Source organism: Camelus dromedarius, chromosome 19, assembly GCF_036321535.1.
Source record: "Camelus dromedarius isolate mCamDro1 chromosome 19, mCamDro1.pat, whole genome shotgun sequence".
NCBI classification, from domain to species: domain Eukaryota; kingdom Metazoa; phylum Chordata; class Mammalia; order Artiodactyla; family Camelidae; genus Camelus; species Camelus dromedarius.
Window position 1 is genome coordinate 26,990,690 of NC_087454.1, and position 11,960 is coordinate 27,002,649.

An 11,960-nucleotide genomic window follows, 5' to 3' on the forward strand; every position below is an offset into this window, starting at 1 on the left:
AGATCCCTGCCTCTAGGAAGCTTCCAGTCTGGTAAGGAAAGATTTTTACAGCCAACATTTCTGTAGCACTTTACCATGAACCAGTTGCTATTCTAGGTGCTTTACCTAGAGTAACTCATTTACTCTGCATAGTAACTTGATGAGGTAAGTACTGCTATGATCCCCATTTCACAGATGAGGAAACTAAAGCTACAGAGGTCAAGTATTTTGTTCAAGGTTGGTGGTGAAGCCAGCTGTCTGATTCACAGCAGCACGTTGGGAGACTACAGATTGGGAAGCTGAGTTCCTCACCAGTGGAGATTCCTGAAGCCAAGACCACAGGGCTGGATCACCCCACCCCATGGCCCTGGACCCTTATCTCACTTCACTCCAAAACTCAGAGATACCTCTTCAGAGGAGAAGAAATCACCACACTGGTTGCTCTGGTCTGAGGCTGCCAGGGCTGTGCTAGCAAGATTTGTAGGTCCCAAGGCAATTTGCATCTCCTGTTGGAAGTTTTCTTCGTCAAAGCAACGGAAATCAATGCAGTAAATACAGTTATAATGAACCAGCCTGCTCACACTCCCTGCGTCTTCCTAAGGAAGAGAATCATGAGAGACACGCATTGGTTCCATGCCCCTTGCCCAGTCCTCCTGCTGGGAATCTTCCTGTCAACAGCATTTGAGATGTTCTGGGGGTTTTATTGGGTGCACTTTGTCACTGCGCCTGTGAGGATTCTGCACGGCTAAGATTTAAGAGCCAGAAAGAGTTTAACTTCTTCCAAGCATCAACCATGGTTGCCTTGCCTTCTAGAGGACTATTCATGGACCTCTGGGCAGGAAGGGATCTAGAGACTATCAGGTGATCATTTCATCTCACAAGTGTGGAAACTGAGGCACAGAGACGTAAGGACCACCCAGTACAGGATCAGCACCCCTCTCCAGCATCAGTGCACCCACCTTCTTAGACAGATGAACAAGAATCTCTTCTGCAGAAAAGCGTTGCTGCCTGGGAGGCAATGCAGCACTGCCCTGAGCTTTGGCATCAGACTGCCTATCTCTGAATGTCTGCTCACCATTTCCTAGCTGTGCAAGACCTGGAGAAAGCTGACTGACCTCTCAGCAACACCGTTTTCTTATGTATAAAATGGGGATGATAACAACAGTATCTGTTCCATTGAGTTGCTGAACGCTTTAATAATACAGGGAAAACAAACAGAATTATACACATAGTAAATGCTCAGTAAATATTGGTGAGGGGCATTATCTTGAAAGATAGCACCCCTGAGGCAAAGAGCTGCTACTGGAGGACCTTAGTCTCCCCTGGCTTAGAACCTTGAGGCAGAACAGGAATTCGTGTTACACTGAGAACCAGCCTAAGACAGAAAGGGCCTCTCTTTGTTTCACAGCTGTCAGCCATGTTCCCTGGTAAATGATAAGCCTGGAAGTTCCTAAAGGCAGGAGACAGCCCGAGACAAACGTTGTGCCTCAATCCTGGGTCTTTCAGCCGAGCCTACCTACTTGTATCCTGTGTCTGCCACACATGAAAACCAGCTTTCACGCCAGGTGGGCTGCTAAGGAGCTGTTCTAGTGCAGATTGACTTGGCTTGGCTTTCAGACTTGGGTCTTGACTCTGTTCTACCACCTCAACTCTGAACTGCCCAGATCTGCTATTCTTTCCAAGCTTTCTTGCATACTTTCTGGCTTAGCACAACCTATACATCTCCAGGCCTTTCTATGCCAAGTGCAAATCATTGACTCAGGGGGAACTGCTGGTTCCAGCTCAACCCCATGGAATCTCACCTGTCCCCACTCCCAAGTACACACACACCCCTTCAGCTCCTACCAAGCCAGGGGGTAGGCATCACTAGTTGTTGTTTCCATCAATTCTCCCCCCTCCTCCATCCTTGCCTTGTTTCTGACAGTTGAGATTCTGTGGTTAGGGGTGATTGTGTGACCCAATTCTGGTCTCATGAGGTGGGAGGCTGGTCACTTGAAAGATTTTCCTTCTTAATAGAATAGAGGAATCTGAGAATTCCCCTTGCTGCCTGCCTTGGGTGTTATTATGTGAGGCCCTGATGCTTGGACCTGTGACTATGGTCTTGCAACATGAGGGAGAAACCACTAGAATTGCGGAGAATTATCAACCAGAGAACTATCAACACTGAGCTGTTAAATGAACCAACTCTAGAGCCACCAGCCCCTGGATTTCTTATAAGAAACAATTAAGTTTCCATATTGCTTGAGCCAGTTTTAGTCAGGAGTTGTTACTTGCAGACACATTCCAAAAGTTAATCAAGTAAACATCAGTCTGCCTACCACAAACTCCATCAAGGTATGGCGGATTGTACTTTGCAGATAGATTGAAGAACAAATTCTCTAATGTGGTCTAATAGGAGCCTATGAAGAAAATTCAAAAGTCCCAGAATGTGAGAGCAGATTTAAATGTCATCCATGTCAGACAGACAGACCACTGGATTAGAATTATGGGTCCAGAAATATCCTCCTATTTACAGTTACAGGGAGAAGGAGAGGATATCTCATGTATATTTTAGTATGAATTGATTCAGTTAATTGTTTTTCCTCAACAGTGGGCTGCAATCACCTTTTCAGGGTGGTTTCCAAGGTTGGGTAGACAGGATGAGTGTCAGGGGAGCACTGAGAGTCAGGGGGCATTTAACTCATATCAATCCTTGAATATCAATAACAAAATTGAAAGCACCACGGACTCTCAAGCAAAGAGCTTAAGAATATGATTATTGGAAGAAATTAAAATGGACAATAAACAAAGGGGCAAAGTTCTGTCTCATAAGCAGTAAAAGAAATGTCAAACAAAGCAATGAGATTTTATTTTTCATCTGTAATGTTTACAATGAGTTTAAAATTTAACAGTCAACACCAGCAAGGGTATGGTAAGAGAGACACAAATGTATACTTCTTGTTGAAATAAAACCTGGTCCATCTGTGGAATGCAGTTGAACAATATGCTCTTTAACCCAGTCATTCCACCCTTAGGCTTAGAATACAGCCTCAGACAGGTGTTTGCAGTATAAAGTTGTTCATAAAAGTGTTTTTGTAGCACAAGGAACTATATTCAGTATCTTCTAATAACCTTTAATGAAAAAGAATATGAAAATGACTATATGTACATACATGCATAACTGGGACATTATGCTGTACACCAGAAATTGACACACTGTAACTGACTATACTTAATTTTAAAAACAAAAACAAAAAACTGTTTTTGTACAGGCCAAAATGGATGCAACTTCAAGGTCCTGCAAGAGGGGAACTGTTCCATAAATTATACTATATCCCTAGGCTAGAATAGATTTTAAAATAGTTGATTGGTGTGGGAAAATGCTCACAATCTGCTACACTTCAAAATCAGAGTCCCACATCAAGATGTAGTTTCTAATTATACACAGTCTTCACCAATTCATAGAAATGTGATTGGAAAGAACCACCACAAGGGCTGACAGTAGCAGTTCCTGGACTGAGTTGGCCAGTAATATGCACTTCCTTCTATATTCTCTCCTAGATTTTCCAAATGTCCTCCAATGGTCATGTATTGGATTTTTTTTTTCTTTTTTGCCATATTATTATAAAAAAAGAAAAAAAGGAAAGCAGTCACAGATCTTGTCACCCTGACTCCTTCAATATTACCAGCCAAGTCTTCAGAGGCCTTATGTGTAAAATAAGGAAAATTGTACCTTAACTGCTTCAAAGAATTGCTGTGAAGATAAAATAAGAAAATACATGTGACATGCTTGTAAATTGTAAGACACTGTACAAACATTAGCTGTGGTGTTAACGTTATAACACAGAATTACTCCAACAACCTGAGAGATGAGAAAAGAAGCCCATAATACCTGACTTTGACAGAGGAACGAGGAAAAAAGAATGAGCAAAGAATAGAAGGAAGAAAAAAGGCCACATAATCCTAAAGAATGTTCACCAACGCCTCTCAGGAAGCCCTGAGAAAATGTTTAACAAGAAGTCAAAAAAAAAAAACCTTGCAAGGCAACCAAATGTTAACAGCACTGCTTGACTAGCAAGCCACATAAGATGTCTGTCTTCGTTCAAAAAAAAAGAAATCTGAAAACTGAGAAATATTCAAATAGGGAGAATCAGGGAGCTCACTCATCGTGACAGGCAGATGAAAATTGGAATTAACTTAGGTCAAAATGTATTGGGAAAGCGTCTTGTGGGATCTGACTTGACTCTGAAAGTAAAAACAAGCACCTCGAGGGAGAAAACGAGCGTGGGAGAGGGGACTTAATTATCACAGGGTCAGGGCTGGACTCAGAAATGACAAGGACCCACAAAAAGGACTCCAGGGCTCTACCTCACAAAGGAAGATGCTGTGGCCTGTTCCCTCCTGTTTGAGTCTGCTGTTCCAGTTTCTCAGCCCCTCACCTGTCCTGCTTGCCTGCAGCTCCTTCTCCTACTTCCCTTCCCAACCGCCTCCGCACAGCATCTGCTCCAAAGGTCCTTTGTTTCCCCCTGCTCTGTTCTTACCCCCACATTCTCCCTGTTCCCAGCTCTTCACCTCCACAGGGGTCCTCTCCTCAGCCCTCACGCCACCTCTCCCACTGCCTTGTGGACACACCCGAGTAGGAGCCCCACTGCGGCTTCACATCAAGCTGGCCTAGAGCCAAATACAGCTTCTTAAAAACAAACCAAACAAAAACTGGTCCAGCAGACCCTCATCTGCTATTCCTGATAACAGATCTGCTGGAAACACTGGCTTCCTCTTGTGCTTCTTCCTCTCTTCCCAGGACAACTCATCGCATCCCAAATCCTACTGACACATGCTTTCGTGTTTTTTTTTCCCATATCTGGCCCTTCCCCTGCCCTCGTCCAGTCCAGATCTCGATGGGCTGCTGCAGCAGCCTCCTGACTGGTCTGCTCATCCCTGCATGTGCTGTCCTCAATCCCTTCTACATGCCGCTGTCAAAGAGAGCTTCCCGAGACCACACCCTCTCCTGACTTGGATCCCCCCAACCCAGGCTATCACTGACCACCTTGCACCTATTGGACAGACAGCAAATGCTCTGCCTGACATTCAAAGCTCTTGAGCCCTGGATAAGGCCTGAAAGGTTGGGCTAAGATGAGATTTCAAGCACAAAGTTACGGTTACCAGCTGTCAAGAGCTGACTGAGTGCAGGTAGCGTTGTCAGTGGTCAAAGAAGGTCAAGTCTGAGAAGGAAGTGTAATTGCCAACACCTTAGCACAAGGGACAACATCCCAGAGTGGCTCAGGGCCACAGAATCATTCTAGGGAAGGGAAGGAGTAGAGAGATAAAAAGCAGGGAGTGGGCTCCAGAAACAAGGACTAGATGAGCGGAAGCTAGATTTGGGGCCAAAGAGCCCTCCCGCATGAGCAGTCAGAGCCTGTGATGCTGGCATCGGGCAACGCGACGCGTCTGAAGCCAGCTTTGCTGGGCGCTTGCTCCCCACACAGAGCTTACTGTTCTCCAAGCATGTCAGGCAAGCTCAGCCTCTGACAAAGTCAAGAGTGCAGCTTCTTGAAAATTAACCCAAATTAGTTCTTTTGGTACATTTCTCCTCTGCCTGAGCCCCCCTGCCATGCTCACTGCCCTTCAGAACAACTAGGTACCCCCATCCCTAGTCCTTTCCATCACTTCCCCAGCCTTGAATGTCCTTGACCCAACATTGTTTAATTCTCATCCAACCTTCCCAGCACAACTCAAGTACCACATCTACTCCCAGTTCATGAGACACGTTCTTTTTTCTGAATTCCAGGTGAAAAAGAAGCCAGAGGGGTAAAGGAGATGCTGGATCTGGATCTGCACTATTCCTCTGTCACTGCATCTGCCGTAGGTCATCAGTGACACCTGCATGCTTTTGGCTTCCCTTCTGAGGCTGATGCTGTTGGCTGGCCAAGCAAACCCCATTCCCAACCTGTCTGCCTCCACCACAGAGGCCGGAGAGCCTAACCATTCACGTTCCCAGCCTGTTTTAATGCTAGGGTGCCCCTGTGAGGGGGAGAACACCAACTTTTCCTGGCTCTTCTATTGGGAAAAGTGCTTCTCAGAAGCATCTCCTACCCCTACTTCTCCCACGGCCCCCAGCCCCACAAGGTGAGACTTGAGTTTATCTATCATTGGCTGCAACAGTGTCACCTGGGCATCCCAGCATTAGAAGAGGCTGGGGACAGAAATGTTTAGGGGACATACTAATGCTACGGAATTATTCATTGTTTCTCTGAAATGGAACTGTTACTGGGTGTTGGTTTTCAGGCTTCTGGTGGGTTTTGCTTTTTTGGTTTCTGAGTATTTTTTGTTTTGTTTTTGGCTGAATCTTGTAGAGACAAGAGACAGAGAAATGGAGGGAAGCTGGAAGAGCTGCATGAGGAGTAAGAGTGTAGCAGAGAGGGATGTCGGAGAAGACGCTGGTGGAGGAGCAATCTCACCAAAATCTATGCGGCAATGGTCTTTGGTCCTCAGGACCTGGGGGATGGGACACGGGGGCAGAGCGCGGGAAATAACAGTTAAGAGACAAAGACTGTAGCCTAGTGGTGAAGGGCACAGGCTCTGGAACCAGGCCCTCTCAGGTCAGACCCTTGCCCTGGCGTTTACCAGCTGGGTGTTTTGGAGCAGTTGCTTACCCACCCTGTGCTCTGCGGGGGCTGCACAGTGTGGACCATGGCCTGACCTTGCTCCTTCCTGGCTCCAGGCTCCTGGCTTCCTGCTGACCACAAGGCAGCACATTCTTTGGCCCCTCCAGACATGGCCTAGCCTTCACGTCTGTCCTGGCTTGAACTTGGATGATTACAAGGTCCTCAACCTTCTGCTTGCCTGTCCCTGTCCTTGGCTCCCCAGTGCACCCTCTCCTGCCCACAGGACTCATCCAGAGTGGGCTCTGTCTACTGCTGAGAAAGAAGCAACCAGCTACTGCTCCGGGGTCAGAAAGGAGGCTCAATACAGCTACTGAATAGACTCCACCCCCCTTTCTCTGCTTCCTAAGACCTTTCCTTCTGCTCTCCAGCAATGAGTACTGGTGTGGCAGCCTATAGGTAACACATTTAAAGTTTAAAGAGAGACACAATTTAGGAATTCTGTCCAGGCCTGCTATCAGACAAGGAGGGGCTGAGGCCTGGGGTAACTTCAGGAGGACCACAAGTCCACAAGCAGCAGAGGAGCTAAGTGGGTGATTCCAGAAGGAGCATCTTGGGGGAAAGTCCAATTTTAAAACAGGAAAATGAGAAACTGAAACCCTCATACACTGCTGGTGGGAAGGTAAAATGATGCAGCTACTATGGAAAACAATTTGGTGGTTCATTAATAAGTTAAATATAAAATCATCATATGACTCAGCAATTCCACTCCCAGGTATATACTCAAAGGAATTAAAGACAAGTTTTCAAACAAAAACTTGCACATGAATGATTATAACAGTTCTATTCACAATAGTCAAAACATGGAAACCACCCAAACATCATCAACTGATGACTAGAGAAACAAAATGTGGCGTACCCACATGATGGAGTCTTATTTAGCCATAAAAAGAGATGCAGTACTGATCTGTGTCACACCATGGATGAACCTCAAAAACATTATGTTAAATGAAAGAAGCCAGACACAAAAGGCCACATAATATATGATTCCATTTAAATGAAATGTCCAGAATAGGCAAATCCATAGAGACAGAAAGTAATTAGTTGTTGCCAGGGGCTGAGGGGATGGGCAGATTGGTGAGTGACAACTGAGAGGTATGAGGTTTCCTTCTGGGATAATGAAAATGTTCTAAACTCAATGAATATACAAAAAGATACTGAATTGTACACTCTAAACAGTCAGTTGTATGTTATGTGAATCATATCTCAATAAAGCTGTTTTTTAGAAAAATTGTCAGATAGTCCAAAATGGATTTCCATTCTATGAGACCAGGCTAAGAGAAAGACTCAAAAAATAATTTAGCAGGGAAGAAGTGAATTCTATAATACCCCAACCCTGGTGGCTGTGGGCAGCTCAAAAGGTGGGTTACAGACCCCTTTCTGTCTCCACTGCTAGATTCTTTTCTTCTCTCCAGCCCTTGGTGCTACCGCTGCACCTCACACACCCATCTCTATTTCTCCTTTAATAAGACCAGGTTAGAGCTGCTGGCCCACCTGGCTGCTCCCCTGCTAGACCATGGGGTGTCAGGGGGCTCAGACACTCGCTATCGGTCTTAACATCTCCAGTGCTTGGCATCTGATTGGTGCTCAATACAAAACTGTCAAGTTCATATACATTTTATAATTCCTGGTCTCTTTTACGTAAAGATCTTACTATCGCACAAGAAACTAGTAATGCTAATTGCCTTGGGGAGGAGAACCAGGTGGCTGGGGAGAGAGATGATAAAGACATTTTCCGCATGCCCTTTAGTACCTTTTGAATGTTAATGCACGCCAACATATCACCTATTCCTAACACCTATAATTTTAAAAGAAATTAATTTGATTTTTAAATTGTTTTAAAATGTGACACCCCATTAACAAAGACACAGAATTCAAGCATTTGACAAAATAGTGAGAAGTAGAATATGACAGAGGTCTCAGGAGAGCAGACTCAGGCAGCAAACCCCTTAGTGGGAGGTTGAAGAGAGGGGGCCCAAAGCCCCTGGGAGACAGCAGTGTGAGATTTATGGCTCCCCTGCCATAACTCTAAGGAGGCAGTCAGACCTCTTCATTCACTCTTGGTAAAGACATCAGATCTCCTTGGGTACCACTGGCCTCAGCCACCAGACCACTGTCAATCCCAGAGTCGACACAGATTTACTAGGGCCATGTGGCATTCACATCCTCACCAACATACCCACCTGCACACTCGGGAAGCCCCGCAGAGCTGCAGTGGCCGGAAACCAGGCGAGAAGTCCTCATCACCAAGCACATTATTAACTGACCAGTACAGAATGTGAGGTCCAGCCCTCATCACCAAAGCAGAGCCTGGAACACAGGCAAACCTCATCCCCTGTACCCTCCTCACCTTTCCTTGTCGGTTTTGCCTCTTTCCTGGGCCTCCTTGTGCAAAAGGTCCCTGGACCCTCATGCTGCACCCACTTGGGCCTGGGCAGTGATCGTGTGGTGGTGAAAAAATAGGATACAATGAGTCTCAAAGGACACCAGCCCTCACAGTGAGCCAGCATCTCCCCAAGGGATGCTTTGAAGTGGCCTTTTGATATCCCAGCCTCCCTGTTTCCCAGTAAGTTCCCTGGAGGCAGGTCAGTGTCTCTGAATCATCCACCACTCAATCCTAAGCACAGAACTGTATTAATTAAAAGATGAAATGAGGCATATAAAAACTTTTGGAATTTATCTGAGCAAAAATCGATTCAAATCAGGCAGCGCCAAACTGGAAGTGTTAGAAGTACTCCGTCAACGGAAGCTGGGGAAACGCAATACAGAGAAGAGGCAAAAGCAGAGCAAGGCAGTCACTGGCAGCCAATAACTTACACCCTCATCAGCTAGTTGTGGTTAGTTCTCCTCGGGCTTCACTTTTAGATGCCTTTGAGGTCTTTACAGGCTTAGATTCTGGTTTGCTTATGTAGGTGCCGAGGGAGTAGAGCCCCCTCTGCCTAATGGCCTCCTTGTTTAATTAATTTAACAGCTCTCCCCTTTTGGCCATCCTCTCATACATGAGATTTGGTATTAGCGCCGCTCTCACTCACCGTTAAAGGCTCTCGTCTCCTTGTGAAACCCATAGGCTATGATGTCAGATCCGTGGAAGAATTGCGTTTGCTGATTATTCTGTTGTTCATCTTGTTTCTGTTTCTCCACGTGCAGTGAGGCCATCTGATGAGCTGCTGATGGCTGTAAACGTGCATTTACGACCTTTGAGAGAACACAGCACACCAGGGAGACTATAAGGATGACTGTTAGGAGGAGAACACCAAAGAGACTGAGGTACACTCCTTAGCCACGGCTCCTGTGAACCAAGCAAGTTGGTATCAAATAAATCAAAGAGTGCCTCTGATGAGATACCAACCAGTTTTAGCCAAGTAGCTTGCTTGTAAATGTCTTGTATTTGAGTTTCTGCAATAGCAGAGGTTCTGATGTAGGTACAACAGCGGGTATTCGCTATGGCACAGATTATTCCTTGTTCAGACAACAAGGAATCTAAAGCAATTCTATTATCTAAAACCATCTTAGCAAGAGCCTAGGGACTTCTGTTGTACCTTAACACTGGACTCAGCAATGGTTGCCAGAGTTAAGTACAAGTTTCTCGTCATGTCTCTCTGTACTAACCACAAGCCAGGGAAGAAGGGACAGTCCAAACGACGCCCATGCAGAGGGGTTAACATCTGCTAGTAAACTTCTTTTCAGTTGACAGTATAAGTTCAAGGGAGTGGACCAATGTGGACCAATGTGGAGTTTCTGAGGTATTATGAAGGGAAAATTGAACAGTAAATACAGCAAGAGCACATTGTCCTTTCACCCTCCAGCTGCCAAAACCTCTACAATTAAAAAGAATAGCCAGTTTGGATGATAAAATATATGATCACTGTCCTTCATTCCTCTAGAAACTTGGTAAAACATTTTGCCAAAAAAAATTTGATGGAAGTATTTTATTATGGACTCCAAAAAATAAATAAAAATAAAATGAGTAACCAGGAGGTGTACACAGGGCTCCCTCATAAGTATTACAGTCATGGACCCATTCATTGGTATAGAAGTCCTAGCATCATTCAATCAAAACTCAAATATTGTTTTATTCCATATAGAAAAACCACCTAAATATATAGGTCTGACAGCAAGCCTGCAAATGGTCTGATTTTTGCTGCCTGCTCTGCAGTGTCTTTTGTATATATATTCAATTGACCCAACATTCTTGCTCCAGCTTGAGTGCCTGATTTTGTCTTTTATATAAATGATCATAAATAATTTGATTAGAATCAGTCTTCCGGAGTTCATTCAAGTTGCACATTGGAGCAATTTTAGTGCTGGCTGATTTAGCATGGAAGTCTGCTAGAGTATTTCACTGATACTCAGGTTTTGTTTTTCTAGTTTGAGCTTCAATCTAAATCACTGGATAGCTGACAAGCCCAAGTGAGGACACACAGTTCTGCTGGTTAAGCAGAATTAAACTGGGGATAGATTCCCCTTTCCAACAGTTCATACTGATTTCTTACAGCATATCCTGTCTGGTACTTCCCTTCTGCATTCTTAGCATCGATGAAAGGTATCAAGTCTGGGTTTTCTAATGGTTTGTCCTAAAAGTCAATGCTAGGGGTCAATAACCATGACACCACGTCTATACAGTTACAGACATCTGTACCATCGTCAGGCAAGGGCAGCAGGGCTGAGCAAATTGCAGCACTTAAGATGGTTAGCTAGTGAAAGGAGAAGGATCTCACAAGATGCTAGTCTGCCTGCTGAAAAATGTTGGGTCTGATCATAATTTAATAGACTCAACAGTGTGAGGTCCTTGTACGTGTTAAGTCATACCCTAATAACCAATTCAGCTGAGGCTTCCACCAATTCAGCTGCTGCATCTACTGCTTTCAAATAGTTTGGATATGCTCTCACTACTGGGTCTAACTGCAAGCTACAATAAGCAATAAGTCTTTGTTTTCCTCCATGCTCTTGCAATAGAATTCCTAGAGCCTGGTTACCATGCTTGTGGACAAATAAGGTGAAACATTGAATATATTTTGGGAGCCCTAAGGCTGGAGTTTGTTGCAAAGCTAATTGTACTTGGCTGAAGACTTTCCCATGATTATCTTCCCAGGGTAAAAAATCTCTGGAATTGAGTTCCTTCTAAGTTCACGCAGGGGAGTTGAGAACAGAGAAAACCTTGGAACTTAAGATCCACAATATCCTGCAAGTAGTTCCAAAGTAACTCCTTAATTATTGTTTATTTGTAGGTCTAGGGAAGTTTTGAATAGTCTTTCTTCTTTCAGGTGAGAGGGAAATACTTTCTGTAGTCAAATCATGTCCTAGGAGGTGGACCTGCTTTTCTGAAAATTTGAGTTCTTC